A 24191-nucleotide genomic window follows, 5' to 3' on the forward strand; every position below is an offset into this window, starting at 1 on the left:
AAGAGGTTTCATTAATATGTTGAAACACAATGTTGTGTAATGTATAAAGATGGATGTAAAATGCAGATTCTGCTTGAAATCTTTACCGATAAACAGTTAAGAAAACATTTTGGCTTTTTGCTGTCTTAAGGACATACATCTTTTTGTGTTTAGGGATTGGTGTAACAAATACTTCTTGCTTTTCCAAGAACTGTGATATTTGGTTACTTGCGTGTTCCGTATATCATAATTGTGACCTCTTGATACGATGTAGAACAAGCTACGGTAAACTGTCAATGGAAAAATACGGCATTGTGTTGACTACTTGCATGATTGTCATAAGCTATTTCTGTCCTCTCACTGAAAAAGTGCAAACCTTTTTCAGCACAAAGATTTCAAGCAACAGCATTGAATCTGATTTTATTCCTGTACTGGGAACGACTGCTTTAGTGGACTCAAAATGTGGAGCTCATCAGGTCATTGCTTAAATCACAAAACCTAGTATCTGTTTAGTGGACAGTGACCTGCTATTTATCACATGCCAATGTCTCTGGTATCTGTTTATTGGATGGTAACCTGCTACTTATCACAGTATCATTGTCAAGTGTGCAATAGTATTTATAAAGGGGTAACACAGACATTTTTTGTTACATGTGGCATGACAGCTCTACAGTAAACACATTACAAAGTCTCAGTGGATGAAATGGAAAGAAATTTGCTCCAAGTTTGCTTCAATAATTGCAAATCACTTGTAAAGCACATTTTAATTATGTTGTCAGTCACAAGTCTTTTTTGTCAGTCATCATTGTATTTCCATATAAAGAGGAAGACTTAGGAATTTGATCAGCAACACTGCTTGGTTCATTTATTTGTAAGGAGGATAATGTATTAAATACTGTTCTTATTTGTATATAAATGAGAGGTGGAAACTGTGACTCTTCGTTTATAGTTATGTATAATTAAATATGAATAATATCAGTCCAGACATGTGCTTTAACCTGTGAGCAAAGGCATGTGAGTAAGATTTATTAGCAAAATGCCAAATTTTGTATGTAATGTTACTACAGGATTGCTGGAAATTGTGAAATTGCCTCTTTAAAGTAAAATACCATTCTCTGTGCAGCTCACGGCTGATAACCTTCAATAGTCAAGCATGTTGTGTTCATGGTATATAAGTTGCAAATTATTTTGTGTAATGTAGGGAAATTTTTAGGTACAGTTTTAGATGTTCAGTTTATGCACTGTTCCTGTGGTTCTGTATTTGTCTAGGCACAGTAATTTCTATTGCTGAAAACTGCATATGGAGTATATCTGTGATGCTTTCAGTAATGCGCATTCAAAACGTTATGTAAGCACACTTCTATTCACCATCCTGTTTAAAGTCACTGTTACTGAGTACTTTTGAATCTAAATCGATTATTGTGAGTGTGGCCGAACACACTCTTGTCGCTTCTTCAAGGCTTTAATTTTCAATCATGTTTTGCATTTTGAGAGCCCCAAAGCCAAATATTTCTTAGAACAAATTTATAAATGCAGCTGAAGTGGAAAATATTTCTCTAGATCTAATTTGCCATGTAAGACATCATTGCCCAGGTAAATGTTTCTTACAGCTCTAATCATTGTTTCATTTAATAATAAAATTTCTTATTATTTTAATTCAGAAAACTAACCACTGAACAAATGCTCTACATTTGATAAAGAATTGCACATTTTAGTATTTACTGCATATGGTTGGGGTACTACTAAATGAAAACACTTTTGATATAGTCAGTGAGACTGTACGATACAAGAGTAAATCAGTTTTCTGTTCTGTACTTACAGATTAAATTCTGTATACCTTATAAAAAAGGGAAATAAAGTTTCCATAATTTATTAGCTCAGTTTATGGCAAAGTCGTCTCCCTGCTGTGTCAGGAAAGGATTTTTTCATTATTTTTGTTTGTTTATTGACGTATGCGTCTGCCTTTCGCAATAGATGAAAGACTGAAGTAAACTTGAAATTGGGGAAATTTTGCTGTTGCAGTTGGTCTCATGTTTGATAGATTAACAATTAGAATTTACAGAAAGAGCCGAAAGATGATATATCACTCTTTCTGCATTACATTGAGTATAGAAAAAATTAAAACTTCATTATTTTGCTTTTATCATCCCAAAATCTTGATTAGGCCCACATATTGTGTTTCCATTTTAATCTTGACAGTTTGCTTTACAATCTGTCACCCAGAGGTCCTGATCATTAATTAACTGACTGAAAGATTGAAAAAATGAGGGGTTTTAATCAGAATCTGTATCCATATTTTAAATAAAAGTTTCATATATAAGTATCTTATGACATTGTGTATTGTTTAAGAGATTAATTTGTAGAGATGCAGAATATGAAGAGAGACTGCAATACACTGGGTGCATCACAGTTTTTCATTTTTTTCTTTACTTTAAAATTTAAACTAAATTTTATAGGTTTTCACTACTTACATTAAAGTTTGATTTGAACTGTGATCATGATAAATGCTCTATAAAGAAGGAAGCACAATATGAAGTAAGACTAGAAAAACAAACCAAAAAAGCCAAGAATGAGAGGTACAGCTAGACTTTCAAATGCAGAGTTTGTGGTTAGTACTCAAGGCAAATTGGACGGAAGGTGTGCTGTCATGATTCTACTATCTACTATTGTCATGATTCTACTATTGCTGTCTTTCTCTTGGTTACAATAATTTTATTTGGTGTATGACATATGAAAAAGAAAAATTAATTTATACAATGAAAGAGTTTACTCTGTTACAAGTCTGCTATTGTTCACGGGCTGCTGCTTTCTAAGTAATATTATGAATTTATTTCCATAAAAGTTAACTAATGCCAAATTATTGATGTATTTTATTGCCAGAGAGGGTAAACGTGTTTTAGTGGTGTCACATAGCATTTAACTTCAGTACAAATAGGAATGTGCAAAATAGAGTTCTCATATCTATAGAGAAGTTGAGTGTTGCATGAGGCAGTAGTTGAGAAATATTGTTTTGATATACATCTTTCCAAATATTACCCGCCTCCTTGCACCACCCTTAACTTCGTGTCGCATTCATTCTTTCTTACTCAGAAAAAAAGTGCTGGTAAAAAAAGTAGCACTTTCCACTGGAATCTACCACAAAGTGCCATTCTGTCTTCTTCTTCTTCTTCCCCCCCCCCCCCCCCCCCCTCCCCAGCTTCATGCTGAGTTCTGAGTAGTTTACCTCATGGTGTACCTTTATTCTTCTTTTTATCTACAGATGATGAAGGAACCCAAGCCTCTTGCACACCTAGACACAGTTTTTCCCAGAAATTTGCTAAGAAATTTGTCTCTAACTATCAAGCAGTCACATCTGAAAGTATTTCCTTGCAGAGACAATTCAAGAAAAGTCAAGCTTATGATGCACTCAATATAGGCAGCATTTCGATGAGGATGTGGACAGAATGTTGTAATGTTTTTGAAATTACTGAGTATTAAGTGTTTCAGAAATTTTACATGTACCAGAATATAAAAGAAATGCAAGTGATTGTGCAGTGAGTTAATTACCTTATTTAATATTAATGTATGCCGTTGGCATTCATATTTTCAATAAAGTTTGCTCCCATGAACAGCATCTGCTCAGTAGTTACCAAGTTTGTTAAAGAACAACATACACATAGTACATATTAAGTGGTATACTGGCAGTCTGCTGCACAGCACTACCTCACTTGGTGGAGAGGTGTAGTGGTCCGTCTGCATATCATTATTTATCCACTGTTTGCTTTCTATTGCAAAAGCTCCAGTTTCTGTTTGGACTAGGTTGGTCAGCACGTATGCAGACTGAAACCACAAAAATCTTGCTTTACTGTAAAGTATGTAGACATCAGTTGTTCATTCCTATGTATTTAATATGTTATAGAGAGATGTGATGCTTGGCTGTGGCAGTAGTCCGTATAACATGGACAGAATCCTAAAGTATAGTGCGGGAGCAGAATACTGTAGAAAATTTGCATGCCTTTGATTTCTGTTGTGGACAAAACTGTTGGTTTTATTGTACGTCATCAAATTTGTAATAATTTATGGAGTTACTTATTTTCATTAGTCTTTAGAAACAACTTGGAAATGATGTCACAGGAATTAATCATTGTCATTTATCTTGTATTTCAACCCACTTCAACATAAAATATAACTATGATTAATAATAAATATGGTAAAAATGGTGTCCTTTTAAGTATTTCTGTGCAGGAATTATTAATTGTGTACCACTGGTGAATTGGAAAGCTGGTACATGCTTATGTAGAAATATTCAGTAATTTATCTTTTGACATGATGTGTTACTTGCTGGTGGTATTGTTCTAATTTCTTTGATGGATAGCATCTATGATTGTTTTATGGCCATGAAAACAGACTGACATGTTAATGAATGTTCAATTTACAAGAAGAAAAAATGTCTTTCATTCCTTCATGCCTAGCGTGTGCTGTGGACATTATTTGTCTATTGATGTAGAAGTGGTGTTGTGATAAAGAACGTTGTATATAGCAGCAGGAATGCTAGTATTATTTTTTGGGTAGGCGGATTCAAATGCAAATACTCTCAAGTTCTGTGACTTTAGTAGTATTTAAGTGGCCCTTGTCACGGTACTCCTGTACTCTCGTGTAAAATGTACATAGTGAAATGTAAATAATGTATTTAGTGAAGTGCTGACTTGTGGTAAAATCTCTGTGTGCTGTGAATTTTTTATTGTTAGGAGGATACTAAAGTAATTGAGTAAGTTTATTGACTGTTTGTTGAAGGATAAATTTGTTGCTTTCAATATCTATTTGATGGCTCAGATGACAAATGATGGAACAGCAAGCATAGTTACATTTCTGAAAAGCTGTAGCAAATGAGGGGTTAAGTTGGCCGGCCAGCCATGCATTTTGGAAAATGCTAATATAATATCTTTATAATGAACCACAGAAAACTGATTTAAACCAAAATTAAATATTTTCCCAGTTACTAATGCCAAACATACATGTTTCGTGTGATCGATCTTCTGGGTGTGTGGGGATTGAAAAATTGAATAAGAAGCCTTTACAAGGTTAGACTTTGAATGGATCCTTGTGAAGTTTTCAGGTAATAAAGCAGTATTTTGGAAGAGATATCTGGATTTAAGTATATATTACAGAATTTTGTTTCCTGGAAAACTATTTTGTTGGCTCAGCACTGTAACAGTTATCATTCATTTTGTATTATCAGAAGAATTATTCTTGAGCTTTGTGTTGGAATTCTCTGGTGTTTTTAATGCATCTGTACATTATTTCATATGCTGCACATCATTTCAATTGTCACACACCCCATATTCAAATAATATTGTTCCATGGCTTCAGTTGTAGCTAACAAACACTTTTTGTGATGTCCTAAAGGGTAGTAAAGCACTAAGTGGTGGAATTGGGTTAATGCTTGCAAAAATAAATATGTCTGTATAACAAAAATCACCAAGGTTGCAAAGAAGAGACGATTTTGGTAATTTGTGGAGGATTAACTCCTTTCTTTGCAGACTTTGGTATCCTGGGCATTTTTACCCATAGTTCCTTCACACATTTTACTGTCATGGTTCCTTCATACACAGGTGAATTTACAATTTGTTTGGACAATAGATTTTAGTTGTGAGTGATTTACTGTACCGCCTAGAAATGTTTTGTTACTTCCAACCACTGTTAAAGAGATTGGAGTTCTCATTAACTAGACTAAGCACTATAATTTGTGGTTCACAACCTGTTTTGAAATGCATAACTGTAATTTTTGTGGAGACCGAGATGGTGGTTTCATTTTGTGCACCACACTTGGTATATAACAGTTACATTCTATAGGGAAACTTTTACAGTATGTGTATATTTGCTCCCTTTTGTATTGGGTGCCCTTTCAATCTTTTCCATTTATAACAGAAATTAATATGCTGCTGTTTCATGAAATAGGAATAATTGCTGTAACAAAAACAAGAAATGGTTACTCAGGGTATTTGTTACAACTGGACGTTGTTGCAGAGAAATGCAGAAGGTTGTCTTAATGCAATGCATCTATGGGAATTTTGATCAGATCAGTTACCACAGAATAATCAACCAGTCAGCTTGGAAGTAATGGAGGGTATTTTTCACATATCTAAAAACAATTGTGTTTCACGTGAAAAATGTATATGCTTTTTATCTGTGCAATATTTAAGTACAGTTTTCAAAATTTGCATGGATTCTTAGATCCGCATAGGAAATTGTATAATTTTTCATTTATTTAATGATATCACTATTGCCATTATTTTTATTTAATTTATTGGATCATGTTGTGTAAATATATTGGTATGAATTACTCAGTTTAGTGTACAAATTGTTTATAGTGAACAGTGACTTGAAAATGCTTAAAGTGTTATCTCAGATTGTGAGTTACATGGAGATGTTAGGATAACAGTAAAATACTGTGGAAGTACAAGTCGTATATTTATTTAATTGTTGTATGAGATAGAGAATATATATCTGTCTTATTTTAAAACAATTATCCATGCTTCTGATAGACTCTGCAAATAAATTTTCTTTACAGAAGATTAATTGCTCTTTCACACTTATTACACAAAGTAGATTATGTTGATTTAGAAGCAGAATGCATGGAGATAAGGAAAAGATGAACATAATTTATTACTTTAGGGAAATTTCAAGGACATGAGTTGTGTGCAGAGGCTTGTGCATCCAGCCCACCTGCCTTAAAATTCCTTTAGTTATAAAATTTTGTCTTTCAGCCAAAACAATAAACACACACACACACACACACACACACACACACACACACACACACACACACACACACTGGGGCATAAACTTCTCATTTAGGCTTTTCCGTACAGTACAAGCTTGCGGAAGATGCATCCGTATTGCTCCTGCATATTTAATAATGCCGTCCACCCACCTTCCATTATGTTGCAAGAAATGGGGTGGTGGCTAACATACTGGACTTGTTGGAGCAGGGTTCAAATTCTGTCTGGCAATTCTGATTTTCATAGCTCCCCTAAAACTCAGTTCAGGGAAATGCTGAGATGGTTCTTTTCTGAAGGATCTCTCTCTCATTCGAGCTCATCCTCACCCTGTCTCCACACATCAAACTTCCTTTGTCGATTTTCTATCTAGTTATCTGGCTACATGTTCTGCCTACCTCCCTTTCATTTGTCACAATTGTCTCATACAAGAGTTGTTTGCTTTCTTTGTCTCTCCTAGTCTAAGAAAGTGGAAGCAGACATGAAGGGAAAAAAAGGAAACACTTGGAACTCTTTGGGTACAGTAAGAATTTGATTTGGTTACATGTTGAACTTAATTTACATACCAATATTGCAGTTTATGAGCATGAAATTATTGGTTTTCACAAACATGATGAGACCATGGCTCTTTACAATAGTAAACTTGAATGTGTTTCTGTAAAAGATTATAAAAAGGAATGTTAAGAGTAGTATCATGTTTGCAAGTAAAAGTGGGGAAGGACGTGTTATGTATTGGTGAAACAAAAGGAGTCCTCAAGTGGAGTGTGATGTCCAAATTAAAAAAAGTGATATTTTTAGTGGAAATCATTATTAATAACTCTCATATACAGCACATCACAACTGAAAAAGAAATTTAAAAAGAAAGTGCAGTCAAGATACACACACAGTGTTGTAGTGCTTGATGTTTACACGCAGATGAATGGTTATTCAAAACTCACAATTTATTAATAAAAAAAAAAAAAATAGCATTTACTAACCTGATCTGCAAAGGGGACAGTGCAAACAAAAAGAGAAGGTAGTGGTTATCAGGTAGTTGAAAGGAAGAGAAACATCTATTTTCTACATCACATCTTTATACTTATTCTTCTTTTCTCCTTTAAAAATAAATAAATAAACAACAAAAAACTATCATAAATGAAAAGCACCAGTTTGCTTTTGTTCTACAATATTGTAGAACAAAAGCAAACTGGTGCTTTTCATTTATTATTATAATGTTGTTCTACCAAGAACTGACGGAAGATTCTGTTAATATGAAAAAACTATCATTTAATACAACATCACAGTTGTTTCTCCCATCCTAGCTTCCAAATTCTCCTGTCTTTCCAAAGGCCACCTGCAAATTCCTCTGTGATATAACTCTTCTGACTCCCTCTGTCCATGTTATTTTCAGACATTTTTGTCTTCTGTTAGTTGAAATCTGTTCCATGTTCTCCATAGGCCATATGTACTCATCTAATTGGAGTACAAGCCCATACCATATCAGGCATTTTGCTTCGGTTGTATCCATTACAGTGGTGCCCAGGTTCATTCTCTTACATAAGTCTTCATTTTTAATTTTATGCTGTATTGTGAACCTATAGCACCACCTCCAAAATCCCATCTCTATTGATGATAAGTGCTCTTGATTCTTTCAGTTACTTTCCATGCTTCTGATCTCTCAACTTTTTACGATAGTTTTAAATAACTTTTTAAATTTTTTATAATTTTATTTTATTTTTTTACATGATAGAACTGACCACTGATTTTATTGTGTAATTAGTTGTGTTACTGCAGTGAAGGAAGCCACTGTAGCACAGAATGCAGTGCATTACCTATTTATATGTGTGATCTACCAGACAAAGGTGAAGCAAAATGTGACTCCCGTAACTTCCACACAAGGTTGCTGTAAACTGAAATGCACATTTCAGCAGGCTTCAATCTTAAGTAAATGTTATTTGGGCCCAGTTTATCAAGGTCTGCATCTGTTACAAGTATCGAGTAACAATGTTCAAGATGCTGGGGAGGAGGGGGCTGTGTAGAGATTGGAAAGGCAAGCTCTGCCTGGAGCACAAGCTGCTGTAGCAGAGGGAGCAAGCTCCCACCTTCATCACACAGTGCAGCAACTATACTTGGGGTTCTTACAAAACTTCTATAAAAGTAGACTGACATATGGAGATAATCGCTCTTAAATATAATGAGTAATTAAGACTAAATATCCCAATAGGCACATTCAGTAATGGCATGTTCTGCTACAAACTAAACAAATAAATAAAAGGATTCAGTAATGACTACTACACTAGTAATGCACTAGTTATTGTTTGATGCTAATCTGTCAATGATCAGAGGCAAAAAATACTTAACGGCCCATTTTCTAATATCAATTTAGAACTAGGCAGCTGAGGGCACAAGAAAAAGTTGGATGTCTGTTGTAGATCAACATGTCAAATAAATTTATGAAGACACCAGCACAAACCCATCTATGTGACTGGTAGGTATTGGCTGCCTCATCTTAGATTTCTCACAGTTAGAGTAATATGGGTGTTATAAGGAATAGGGACACCGAAAGAAAGGGGGATAAAACAGAAAACATTCATTGATACAAAATGGCAGTGTAGCTGAGAATGTTTATGAACACAGATACCTAGAAATTACTGAATTCTTGAATAATGAAGTAACCAGAGCACTGTTCGTTCAATCCCTGTCATACCCAATATCTTCACTAGATCTGTTGTAGCATAATTTCTTTCGAAAGACAAAGCTACTGGAATGACTATATACTCAGTTGTGAAAGTTTGTGTGTGTGAGGGGGGTAGCAGCTTTTACAGCACAATGGGGAACAATCATAATCCTTCTTCACCAGTACATAAGAAAGAAACTTCTCAGATATGAAGGCTGTAAATAAAATAGTGGAAATGTAGTCTCGACACTCACAGGAGATCAGAATGTGCAAACAGGATATGGAAGCAGTCAGAACGCACTGTCATCAGTTGTAGTGTGCATCTGAGGGGCATTCAGTTGGGAGTGGTGGTAGTGTGTGGTGGAGAAGTGAAGATTGTCGTTTTCACCATTCTAAAGTATGTTTGCAAAAAGTGACCAATGTACATAGATTAAAATCGAGGCTTCTCATGGCAAAAATGTATTGGAATGTTAATCGAAGATTACGTGAAGCCTGTGGTGAGAACACACTACTGTATAGGACAGTTGCACAATGGGTCAACATGTTTCATATCGTGTTGGATGACAATGAATGATGCAAACAGTGTTGAGCTCTTATTGCAGTGCTGGTTTTGGAAGCTCACAGAACATCCTCTTTACTCATCAGACACGAGTCCTTGTGACTTCCACCTGTTTCTGAAGTAGAGGGGATCCCTCCAAGGCCACTAATTTCAGGATGTAGCATCTGTACTTCATGCAGTAGGGTGCTCCATCTCTGTCATCAACAGAGAATACCTTGCCAACATTCCCCAACATTTAGCAAAACGTTATAGACATTGCATGTGACTACACTGAAGGAATGTAATGCAGTTGTACTCGTTAGTTCATTGAATATTACGTTCTATCATTGTTGCCACTACCTTATTTACAGATGTCATAAGGAAGATGAGCTCCTCATATAACTGCAGCAAACTGAAAAATTTAAAGATATTTTTGTAGAGGTGTTATGCATAAGACAACATCAATTCAGAGTTACAGAAGTGAACAGCACCTAGATGGATGTAAGGTTAGTATCACATCATTGTAGGCATAATATAAGGAAAGGCAGAGTGCCTTATACTCTACAAGTGGGGTTAAGACCCACATCATAAACGTAAATGAGTACTGCACTCGACAGCTCTTGAGTCCTGAACTTCAGTAATGGACTAGAAAGGTTCGAGATAGCACTTCTGGCAGTATACAGGCTCCAACAGTAAATGCTTTATACTTCACTTACGCACCTAAAGAGGGTACTAATATAATGTAATAGAAATCACTGGGAAGGACTTATGTGTGGAGATTTTACTACTGATTTCATCTTGGATAGTTATGATCCATGTTGACCTGAGTTACTGGAGACACTGACAGTAATATTCCCAACATCCACAGAAGAGCACTGACATTTTATTTCTAAATACAACTGCCTTTCATGAAACAGATATGAGCTCCACAATAAATGGTTTATCTAACAGTGATGGTCAAATGGCAACAATAAAACATCCCCATCAATAAGGTTTGACTAAAAAGGGAAACAATTTCACAGAATCTCAAATCCTGTCCAGTTATTCTGTTGAGAGATAACTTACTGGATTAACAATGGCAAGAAGTTTATCAAACAAACAGTAGATGAGAAATTTAATTCTTTCCTAAAAATATTCTTACAACACTATGAATCCAGTTTTTTCTTTACAGTGAGTTAGACAATTACTGTGAAAGCGGAGAGAATTGGAGGTTAAAAAATGGGATCAAAGCATTGTGTCAGTAAGAGAGAAATTTATTTAATGCAATAATTGATAAGGCACTACAAGCAGCACTCCATAATTTTGCATCTTGCTATAAAAAAATAATAAAAACCGAACACTATGTACAAAAAAATCAAAATTCCACAAACTAAGCAAAGTCAATTTGAAGCATTATTTGGCACAAAATGGATAAATTTGCCTCCCTGATGATAACACTGGGATAGTTCATATTAAATGTGAGACATTGATTATTAAATTCAATAATTTTTTTTTCTAACAGTATCAGTAGCTGGAAACAGTGACGAAGATAGACCACCGAAAGCAGATCCATTACTTAGCCAGGCATTGCATGCTACACCTTTGAGACATAATTTTTCCCATGTCATCTATTAGAGAGCTCACAAAAATAGTTATGTCACTAAAAATGGTAACTCTTCTAGCTACAATAATATTTCAACTGAAATACTAAAATCTTGAACAGGCACATTAGAGTATGCAGTTGATGAACAAGGGTGTATTTCCTGAAAGCCTGTAATATGCAGTAGTAACAACCATTTATAAAACTGAGCTGTAATCATAAACACCTCTTCCTCCTTCTTATGTTTTCATTTTTCAGCAGGGAGGATACAACAGAATACTGAATCACCTCGCTGAGAATATCCTTTTAAAAGCAACTCAGTGTGTCCTCTGGAAAAGCTTCTACACTGAAAAAACAATATGTGAGATCTTGATCTCAGTTTTGGTACAACTGTATATGAAAATGAAACTACTGCCATTTTCTGTCATCTTGCCACATCCTTCAGTAGTCTAGATATAAAATTTTACTAGGCAAACTAAAATGGTATAGAGTTAAAGATATCCCCTTGCATGGATGGAATTGCATGTCAGCAACAGGAAACAGATTATCATACTAACTAACAATATGACATGAATAAAATTATAATCAAAGTCTGGAAACATTAAGTATAGTGTCCTTCAAGGTTTGGTGCTTCATGCAATTCTGCTCTTGGCCTATGTAAATGAGTTAACTAAGATACTGGAGAACTTGTATCAAATTGTGGTTTGCTCATGACACTTGTTTACTGATAAAGAATCAAAATGCATCTATACTAGATATAACCAGCAGAATAGTAGAATAGGCTTAATAGTAGTCCACATCTAAGTATTTAATCCTTAATCTTACAAAGTCTCATAATATGCATTTCTAAACAAACCAGAATGATAGGTATCAAGCAGATATCACCCAATAGATGAGGTTCCATGTGTGAAGTCCTTAGGCATCCAAGTAGATATCTAATTAACTGATGTGGTAACGGTGTGACCATAAATGCTCTGTTTTACCTGCATTGCATACAGAAATCTCTGTCTCTTTGTGTTCACCTGCTGATTGGAGTGTTAAGATACTTTTCACACTTGCACTCACTACAATCATATGGCATAATACCCATTTATAAAAGTGACACCTAATTATAAACCCATCTCCCTCTTCCTGTGCTTTCATTTTTTTTTTTTTTTTTTTTTTTTTTTTTAGATTTTGTTCTATTCAATTCATTATTTTTCATTTGTTCATCATATTAACATAAAATAAGGTAAAACATTTTGTTTATGTAGAAAAATGTTAGCTCAGCTGATAATTTTTGCATAAATATCCAAAAATGTATCTGCCTACTACATAATATGTATACGGTATGTTTCATCAACAAGACAAACCTCTTCTGATCTGCAGTTGTGTTACAAAAATGCCATCCAGTGACAGTCTTTCTTAAACAGAGTGTGGCATGCAGCTATGGTCACATGGCATCATGTCTGAGGCACTGGTCTTGCTGCTGGCAACTGCATGATAATTAACATGTACATTTACAGAAATAATCTGCAAATCGCATTTATTTTCTTGGCGGAGGGTTCAATGGGCCACTTTCACACTACTTCTCTATCATTCTTCCCTTGAACAGTGCAATGGAAAAATGAACATTTAAATCTTTCTATGTGAGCTCATATTTCTCTTTTTTCCCTAAGTAGTGGGAGTCAATAAAATATTTTCGCATTTAGAGGAGAAATTTAGTGATTGAAATTTCATGAAAAGATCTCGTCACAATGAGAAATGATGTTGTTTTAATGATTACAGCCCCAACTTGCATATCGCATCCATGACACACTCTACTGTTTTTCACGATAATACAAAATGAGCAGACTTTCTCTGAACTTTTTCAATGTCCTCCATCAATCCCATCTGTTAAGGATCCCATACCGACTGCAATATTCCTAATGAGGATGGACATGTAATGTAGACAGTCTCTTTAGTAGATTTGTTGCATGTTTTAAGTGTTGTGCCAATAAAAAAGAGTCTTTGGTTCATCTTCCCCTCAACATTTGCTGTGTGATGGGTTCAGTTTAAGTTATTCATAATTGTAATCCTGAAGTATTTAGCTGAATTGGCAGCCATTGAATTTGTGTGATTGATCATATAACGAAAATGTGAAGTATTCCTTTTAGTACTCCATCTGTAAACAATCAAAGAGGGCTGCTCTGACCATCTTCTAACTAATTCATATAGACAGAGAACATCAGAGGGCCTATAATCTATTCCTTTTAAAACTCATGTGGATGACCTCATATTTTTTATTGTTTAGGGTCAATTGCCACTTTTGACACCATACATATAGGCTTGTCTAAATCATTTTTTGGTTTTGATCTTCTAATGAGTGCACTATATGGGAATGACAGTTCCATCTGCAAACAATATAAGAGGGCTACTCAGACCATCTCCTAAATCATTTATACAGACAGAGAACATCAGAGGGCTTATAATTCTACATAGGGAATGTTGGATATCACTTCCATTTTACTTGATAAATTTCTGTCAGTTATTATGAACTGTGACCCTTCCGGCAGGAAACCATGTATCCATTCACACAACTGTGATGATACTAAAAAGGCACATCAATTAGAAGAAGTGTGAGGCAGCCAAATCACCTCAAGGATTTTTTAGTGTCAAAGAGCCTCAAGAAAGCAGCATTAAGATAAGTAGTAATTTATGTGTCTCATAATCAGTTTTCAGTCCTATATGAAAATGTACAAGATTTATGCAATAAGTTGGGTGAACTTGAAGTCTTGTTGAGTGACAGTTTTAGCCAAATATCTGTTGTATGTGACAGTGAACACTCGTTACAAAACTCTCAGACATGTACAGCAGCCCTTCCCAAATTTAAAATTATAAGCAGTTTTTGCAGAGAAAAGTACAGATGTGCAGGTGTTATGTATTTATGTTAGAGACAAACTTAATTCTAAAGAAGTAAAGTTAAGCAATGTTAAGTGCATAGAAAAAGAATTTGAATACTGTGTCTGTGAACTGACTGACTGTGGCTTGGTAATTGTATATACAGGTCACCTTCTGGGAATATTCCCTTACTTTTTAAAAAAAAGTATGAATTGAGACTTATGTCAAAATCAACAGTTGTACTGGGTGATTTAAACATCAATTTTAGAAGTAATAATAATGCACGCAAGGATCAATTGCTAAATCTCTTCACCTCATATAATTTAGAAGCCACGGTAACTGATTTCACCAGGTATGGAGATGGGTGTGAGACAACAATTGATCAGGTGTTTAAAACAAAAAGACCTGTAGTTAAGAGGTTGAAGTAACAGATACTGGTTTCTCTGACCAGATGACAATCAAGCTCTTACTAAAAACACATGGTTAGGAAAAAACATAACAGTGTAAACTACATAGAAACAAGATACATTAATGAAAGTAGCCTTTGGAATTTCCATAGAATGTTGCATAGTGTTGAATGGGACAGAGACCCAAACAAAGCTGTAGACTCAAAATATGAGTCATTTTTGTCTGATTATAAATACTGCTTTGATGTCACTTTCCCTCTTAGAAAAGTAAAAATCTCTCTCAAATCTAATTCGTGGTTAACTGTGGGAATTAAGAAATCTGCAGGTACTCTTAGAAATCTGGGTTGGCATTCAAAGCGTAATGCAGTATTAAAGCCATATCTTTTGATGCTACAGAATAGTTATTCACGCAGCAAAAAAACTGAACAATGATTTAATTATCAAAAAAGGCAGCAATAAAACCGAATCTGTTTGGAAGGTCATAAACCATAACACTGGTAATTCAAAAGTGACAAACAATGATCTTACCACAAATAAAGGGAGGAAAAGTTGTTGAAGACCATCTATGTGTTGCCAATATGTTCAATGACTACTACATTAACACTGCTCAAAATCTTACCGAGAACCTGGGGAACTAAAAAGGTAGTCAAAAGTTCCCACAAATGAAAAGACAATGTTTTTGTACTCAGTACGCATTCAGAAGTAAGAAATGCAATTAATAAGCTGAAAAATAAAATGTCCTGTGCATGTGATGGTATTCCTGATAAGCTCATAAAACATAGTGCAAGCAAAATAATAACTGAATTAGTTGATTTTATTAACACATCATTTAAAACTGGTGAATTCCCTTCTGCACTTAAAAAATCAATAATAAAACCACTTTATTAAAACAACTGTCCATAGACTACACAAAATTATAGACCATTGTCACAACTGTCAGGTTGTGCTAGTAATTGAGAGGATTATGTATGAGAGACTGTTGAGTTTCCTAAACAAATGCAAAATTCTAGCCAATGCACAGAATGGGTTCAGGAAAAGCAGGTCTACAGAAACAGTTGTATATCACATCTTGGAACAGGTTTTAACTGCAATGGATAATGAGCACTTAAACTGTGTAATATGTTTAGATCCATCCAAGGTAGTTGACCTTATCACCCACAATATTTTGCTAGAGAAACTGTATTGCTATGGAGTCCGTGGAAAAGCATATAGATGGTTTCAATCGTATCTGTAAAACAGATTTCAAAGTGTTGAAATAATACATAATGGCACAAAATATTACTCAACATATCAGAATGTCAACTGTGGTGTACCTCAGGGTTCTGTTCTATGCCCTCTGCTCTTCTTAGTTTTTATTAATTATTTTCCTAACCATCTAACCAGAACAGAATCAGTACTTTTTGCAGATGATATGAGCCTTTTTATCAAGGGAGTTAGTGAAGCTGACCTACAAGAAAAAATAACTTCAACAATAAATGAGGTAGCTGAATGGTTCTAGGACAATTACTTAATTATAAATAAAAAAAACACTTGGATGAATTTCAGGCGTATAAGGAACAAAGTAAAAAGTAACATAAGAGTAGACATTGGGAAAAGTCTAATAGAACAAACTTTGTTTACAAAATTTTTAGGTGTTTGGCTGGACAATAACTTAAGATGGGAAAAACATCTTGAACTATTGAATAAAAAACTTAGTAAATACCGTTATATCTTAAGAAAACTGCAATTTTGAAACAGTACTATGTGTCTACTACTCTTAGTTACATAGTAATCTAAGATATGGTATTACATTTTGGGGGAATAAAGGTTTCACAAAAAGTTGTTTTAAGCTCCAAAAGAGAATTCACATTCTGAAGAGTGTTGCCTTCAGAGATCCATGTAGAGGACTCTTTAAGGAGTTGAAAATTTTGATCCTCCCCAGTTTATTCATCTATGAATCAATATGTTTCCTGAAGTCAAATCAGGAATTCTCTTCTCTAAACAGTGAAGTACACAACTATCGAACCCGAAAAAAGGCATGAGTTCCATAGAAACATACATTCAAAAGTGTGATGTTTCTACCCAAAATAATGTTCAGTGCCTTACCAAAAGAAATAAAAAACATACAAAACTTACATATATTTAAAAAAGAATTGACGAGGCTACTATTAGGTCAGAGTTTCTATAATTTCTTTGCTGTCTAAGCAGATAGTGCTCATCTTTTGATTTTTCTGTATAGACCTTCATTTTTTTCAACTTGCATGTAAAAAGAAGACAAAATATGTAAAGTGTAATTAAGAATATGTTATTTCCCTTAGTTGTTAAAATATAAATCATGCTCTCTCTTTCTGTCTCTGTCTGTCTGTCTGTCTCTCTCTCTCTCTTTCTCTTTGTATATGACAATTCCTATATCATGTATATGATAAAATAGATGATAAAAAAATTGAATTGAATTGAAATATGGAATCAATTTGATATCCTGTATCAGTAACTGTCACGAACTTCTGCATCAGACTATAAAACTCCATATTGAGTCCTGGAATAGGCTGCATAGTCTACATGTAAATCATTTCTCCTTCTAGTATCGTGATTGTAAACTGTTGAGTTCATCCTAAATTCATCTGTGTTATTAAACATAAATACCATTATGGAGTATGGGAATTCCTAGGTCCCTGAAGAGGCTTCTGAAAATTGTTTGCTTATCAGTTTTACATGATATTCTTATTGCAGTACAGAATTCAATGGAATGTGCTAACAGTCCTGTCTGCAGGTCAGCATAATGAGAGAGATTTCTGAATGCAAAGCAGGCAGACTTGTCCTTTTTGGTTGACATGTCAGTTGAATGCCATTCACCAGCCCTTGCTGGACAGACAGCATCAAGTTAATAATAATATTATGAAAATAAAATGAATACAATATTGCCACTTAAACTATGATACTAAAATGAATCCTAAAAACATAAAGTTAAGAACTAGATATGTTACAATAGTATGACAATTACTACTAGAACATAGGGTAATAAAGCTGTAGCTGTTTTCATTGGCACTGAGTTGCAGTTCGGGCAGACACTGTTATATCACCAGAGAAGTATTCTTCTGTACTGTATGAAGGTTGCTATTTTAATATACAAAATTTTGGTTCTAAATTGTTCAATTTGTAATGACTGAATACCCTTAGGTACTGCATCAAAGAATCCGAGGGCCAGCACTGGGAACCTGTTCTGTGTCTTAGTTAATCGGCATCTTGGCCTGTTTATACTGTCTTTACAGTGAGTGCTATCTTGAGGAACTTTATTTCTCTTTCTGTAGATCTTATGTTTTGTCTTTGTGTGAACAAGGCAACTGAAGATATATTGGCTGAAAACAGTCGGAACTCCTAATGTGGAAAAAACTGGTTTACGATGGTCAGTTTTTTTGCTTGAGGTAATGACCCTCATTGCTTGCTTTTACAACAAAAGCACATTCTTGCAGCCCGCAGAATGACCCCACAGTAACGACCCGTAGCTGATGCAGCAGTGGGACATTGCATAGCATACTGTCAGTAGGTACTGTTGTGGTATTATACTTTTTGGTTTTCTCAAGAGGTAAATAACCCATGGAAGTTTGTATCAGACAAGTTTAGTGTGCCAGGTTAACTTGGTATCAATATCAATGGAGAAGCCCAGAAACTTAAAAGCTGGTGTGTCACCCAGTGCTCCAGTACTAGTATCACTGAGGCTGCATATCATCATTTGTGATTTGTCTTCATTAATTTCCATGTTGTTGATGATGAACTAGGCTTGGCCTCACCAAATAGGACTTCCTCTTGTTGTACAGCCTGAACTAAATTCCCCTCTTTCGAGAATAAAGTTGTATCATCTGCAATATAGAACAGAAACAGGAGTGGACCAAGCCCGAAACCTCCTGGAACACTGTAATATTACACCTGTTAGAAGTTATAAATGAATGTGTCACTGCAGAAAGGTGCCTAAGTCACTTCAAGCAAATTTTGAGGAATAAGAAGAAACTGTTCAGCTCAATAAGTAAGGAATATATAATCACAGAAAAAATACTAGCTAATTATCTGATAAAATGAAATTGATGTTGTATAGACAAGTGCTCAATAATGAAATAATTTAGTGTACAAAAATATGCAAAAAATTGGGCGACTTAGGTACCTCTTTGTGTTGAAAGTATTAGATGCCATTCCCAAATGAAATCACATTCACAGATTAACTTTATTACCTGAAGAACATTTTTATTATCCACATAGGATAGCATTGCAAGTAGTAAAACATAATTTTTTTTAAATATTTTTTCAGTCTGCTATGCACTTAAAAGCAAAACTTTAGATGACTTAGATTTGTATTTTCTTGAATACATTTTGCTTGTACTGAACCTAACAGCTGTGCTTTATCCTTTTCAGAATGTTTAAATGTCAACATGTGGCCAGGATAAAAACTGTTCATAAAAGTACATATATTCTCCATGAATATAACATACCAATTTCTGAACACTTATCTTAATAAGCTTTATAGGATCTTTATCATCTTGATGTAATGCTTGAGTGGAAAATGAGGGTGGAGCAGCTCTTCCTGACTGAGGGAGATGAAAGATGTATTTGAGCAACCAGGCGCTTGTTACAGCACACCCTTTCCTTTTCAACAAATTCTTGAAATAACTACATTGGGACATATCAAAGTGCTGTAGTCTCTCTCTCTCTAGAAGCATGTGATGTTTCTAGGGATACCATCATTTTCTTATAAAATTGAGGCCACCATTTGGTAAAATCCTTAATATCACTTGTCTCAACCTTTTTGAAAGTAAATGTACCAGTTTTTGAAGATGCAGAAATAAGCTCATAATATTCATAGGCTGTGTGGACCCTCTCTCTTTTCTTAATAGCATGTTTTATCATCACAAACATCAGTTAAAGCCATGCAAAACCTTACAATAGTGTTATTCTTATTTTGTCCATTACAGTTATCGTTAAATAAGTGTAATTCTGATATGTTCTTTGGGACAAATTTGTCAACATAATCATTAAGAAATGACTCCACTTCATCTGCACTTTTTCTCTCCTGTCCCTTATGGTACACAAAGAAATGTGTTTTTTCTGTCTTCAAATTGTGAATGGAAAACACATTGATGGATAACTGCCTCAAATACAAGATATCTTGAACTGGTATGGCAGGTATATGTTTTGCATGAAGTCAAACACTAAGGCCTTAGTGTTTTCATTATCCATACATTTTTGTTTGCTTTCCTTCAAGGCGATGTAAAATTTATGACTTCTCCTTTTGTGAGTCATTAGTTCAGCTTCTGTTGCATGTTCGGCTGTTTGCATTTTAGTGTTTAATTCCTCACAATACAGCCTACATGTAGGCATCCAAACTGCAGTGCAAAGTTTTCAATGAAGTAATTGTTACAAAACTTTCAGTTTACCTTAGTATTTGGATGTGTCTCTTTAAAGAGTGAATACATCTTGCTCACAGATAAGGACACATGTAAACAACTGATTACTCTGCCAGAATAATGACTTTGCTTCATTGGAACCATTTCAGTGTGTTCCCAGATCATCCTCAGTGCTCTAACTCTATAGCAATTCCACTGGATCCCTTGCCACTTGCAGCATATGGTGACTATCCCAGAAGTAGCAATCTGTGAAATCCTCTTATGCATTTAACAGACACATTGTATATGGAGAAGAAGGCTTCCCTGCATACCTGATTTTTTTTCTCACTCAACAATAAACTGTATTTAAATGCTTTGTCGGTCAGTGTTGGGCCTTCTTTGTGAGGTCTGTGTTGTGCTGGATCCACTATTTCAGTCATTCATTGCAAATGAAGACCCTCTTCATTATTTGTGTTCATCCTATAGAGAGTTAAGAATAATTTTTCCTGTTCATCTCCGGTGAAAATCTCAATACATTTCTTACAACATCTGTATGTTAAGAAACCAAACACATCCCTATAAAATCAGGTGTCATGTATAGCTTTTCATACTAAAACTGGAACCTGTAATGTCACATAATTATTTGGGACAAAGAAGTCCAATCTAGTATGATTCTAAATTTAATTTGTTTATTCTCACTGTGCATTTAAGTACTGAATGCTGTCACCATGACCAACACTAATACTGACAACTGAGCGTTGTTGTACAGATACAGGTGTACAAAGAGGTCTGTTCTTACAACTGTGGCGCTGATGAGGTCGACACCAGTATCAACCTGAGTATTGTCTTTGAACTAAGCTAAACATTATCTTTGTGCAGTCCCGCCATCCAGTTCTTTGTAAGCCTTGCTTGTGTAAAGAGGTGAATAAATGAACTCCTGATAATAAGGTGTTGTTTGGTGTAACTGACTCGAGCATCCACCTCACTGGTGACCCCGAGTTGTAATGTCTTCCATTTTCTCCATTTTACTGTGTCCGCGGCCTCCGCGTTGGTTATTTTTGTGTGTATTTCATCAACACAACATTCGTACAATGGGTTCGGCCCAACGCCTAACGCCAGATTTTGTGACTGACATGCATCGTGTTGCGGGCGATGTACACCCACCAGGACTGCAACATGATGCCTCTCACTCGACGATTACGCCGATTTCGCCAGATGTTTTCGAGCCTGCAACAATAAGTGAGGTTAGGAGTGTGCATGACTCCAGCTATCAGATGCCTTTGTTCCCACCACATGTGACCTCCCTCATCAACAGTGCAGTTACCTCTTATGGATCTCCGTGCAGTACGGGACCAATGCCGATTTCTGCAAATGCTTTGTTGGGCAACCTACCACTGCCAGGACAATGATTTGCCACGCTGCAATGTGAAGCAGTACCACGCGGATTCCTGCCACATGGCCGGAACTGCTTCGTTCACAGGTCAACCTCCTCAGCATCCGACCACGCCCATGCCTGCCTCGGTTCAGCATCAGCATATGCCTTCCTGCTTCGATACCTCGCCCTGCAACAGGAACAATAGCTTGTTATCTGTGCCTGACCTCCATCTCCATCCTACTGCTACGCCTCAGTGTTTTGTGCCATGACATTCACCTTATCCGCACACCGTTTTGAGTGGAGTGACTATGAACAGTGAACATTCACATATTCCGTCAGACATCCAACATCATTTTCCACACTATGCTTCTGGACAGCCCGCACCTCCGCAGCCTCCCTGCAACACAGGTGGCTCTGGCTCTGATCGTACGTCGAGCTTTCTGCGGACTAGCACACGTTTTCAAACTTTGAACTTTTTCTCACCTGTCCACTCGAGCTTCCGCTACTGTTCTCGGCACATCTCGGTGCCTCATCCGCGTCGGTCTTTCACAACACATCAATCCAAACACACCCACGACGTGTTGAACTTCCGCATCCGCAATCGACATATTACGGTGCCTCACCCACGTCGGCCTTCCGCATCGTGGCGGATCGTGCTCAATCACAACGCGTCACCTTCAATCTGCCACCGGACCAGCCATCGTCGCCACATACCCTGGAGACACACTCTCCTGGGATACTGCAGCAACAGCAGCTCGTTTCAGGCAGTGCCCCAAAGAATTCAACTTAACCTGTTCTTCTGAAGATTCTACAATGCTTACCGACGCTACCGCCAATCAATCCCGACAGGGCAACAACCTGGTTCAAAATTGTGGATGAAGTGTTCGACCATTTCAAACTTGATGAATCAACCAGATTTCTGTGCCTTATTACCCACCTGCACGACCAGGAGGACTTGATTGCTGACCTGGTCGATGCCCCAGACTCAGCTACCCAGTACACTCTGGCCAAAAAGACAGTTCTACGCCGGCTTGCACTCTCAACTGAGACAGCCACTATGGCAAGTGCTCCACGTTGAGCAACTAGGCAACGACAAATCTTCCCAACTCTGGAGACGGCTACGGGCCCTGGTCAGTAATGATCTACTCTCTCACACATCTCTGCTTGCCATCTGGTCAGATAAACTACCTCCCCACATCCGCTTTGCTCTGGCTCAGAAGTCTCCCAAACCTGTCGATCAATGAATGACAATTGCTGACAAACTATACGATGCATCACCGCTCTATTTCGCCAGCCACTGCCTATCTGTCAAGTCTCAGGTTCAGGGTCTTCATCCTGCGGCTGGATGCGGCCGGGGCTGTACTGTACCGACTGTTCCACTCACTCTGGGAAGCAGTAAACAAGCAGCTGGGATGTCACCAGCTCCACCCACAGTCATGCCCTCTCCTGCAACTGAACCTGCTGTGGCCACCAAACCTCAGCCACTGCCTCTGGCAACGAGCTTTCCACAGGAAATGCAACCACACTACCCATACTGTTACTTCCACACACAGTTTGGTGAGGCGGCACGGAACTGCAGACCACCCTGCTGCTTCCCAGACACCAATTGCAGGTAGGTCCAGGTGCCACCTCCTGCACACAACATGACAGGCACCTCCCAGTGCTCCATTCTGTCTGGGAACAATTTGATGATTACAGATGACTTTATATTAAAGACATTTCATTGGGATACTTTTTCCTAATGGACGCAGGCGCTGATGTTTCACTGCTGCCTACGTCCTTAGTGTCGTTGAACATCCGCCCTCATCATACTTCACTGCAAGCTGTGAATTCAACTAAACTACAATGCTGGGGTTCAACCTCCCACGTTGTCTCACTCTCTGCAAACTGCAAACTTGAGTGGACTTTTTTAGTGTGCAATATTGAGGAACCTATACTAGGCATTGACTTCTTGCGACACCACAAACTTTCACCGGACCTAGTTCAAAACACCGTGTTTCATCATCCGTCCAAAACTCACTTCCCCTGTGCTCTGTCGAGGAAACCCCGCCGTGACACGTCGGTCCGGGCTCACCTCATCCATACATGCTTGTCTCTGTCGACGATGTTACAAGAAACAACGCACAAGTGCCTTGTCGAGCTTGAAAACGTCGCTCGCCTATGCAAGGAAAACTTCGAGCTCTCCCTCCAGCTCCACGAAACTCAGCTCAAGCTCACCAATGCACAATGGAAATATTCTGCATTTGACAGGGAGTCGCTCGCGGTCTACGAAGCGATCAAGCATTTTAAGACTGACGTTGAGGGACACCCTTTCTATGTTTTAATGGACCACAAACCCCTGGCTGCGGCCATTACAAACCTGCCAGCGGACCCACCTCCTCGCCGCTTCAGATACATGGACTTCATATCTTAGTTCACCACCGATGTCAGACACATAAAGGGTGCTGACAACATAATTGCTGATTTCCTTTCATGAGTCAACGTCGTTCATTCGCTGTTAGACCTCTCTGAACTGCCTAACCTCCAACACGCCGACGAGGACACACAAGACCCGATTTCAAACTCTACCTCTTCACTACACTTCATCCGCACCACCTTCCCTGGCGTTTCTGGTGCGACGACAGTACGGGCATGTTACGCCCCCTCATCCCAACCATGCTCCATCGAGCTGTCTTCAACGCACTGCATA

Source organism: Schistocerca americana, chromosome 1 (assembly GCF_021461395.2).
Source record: "Schistocerca americana isolate TAMUIC-IGC-003095 chromosome 1, iqSchAmer2.1, whole genome shotgun sequence".
NCBI lineage: Eukaryota > Metazoa > Arthropoda > Insecta > Orthoptera > Acrididae > Schistocerca > Schistocerca americana.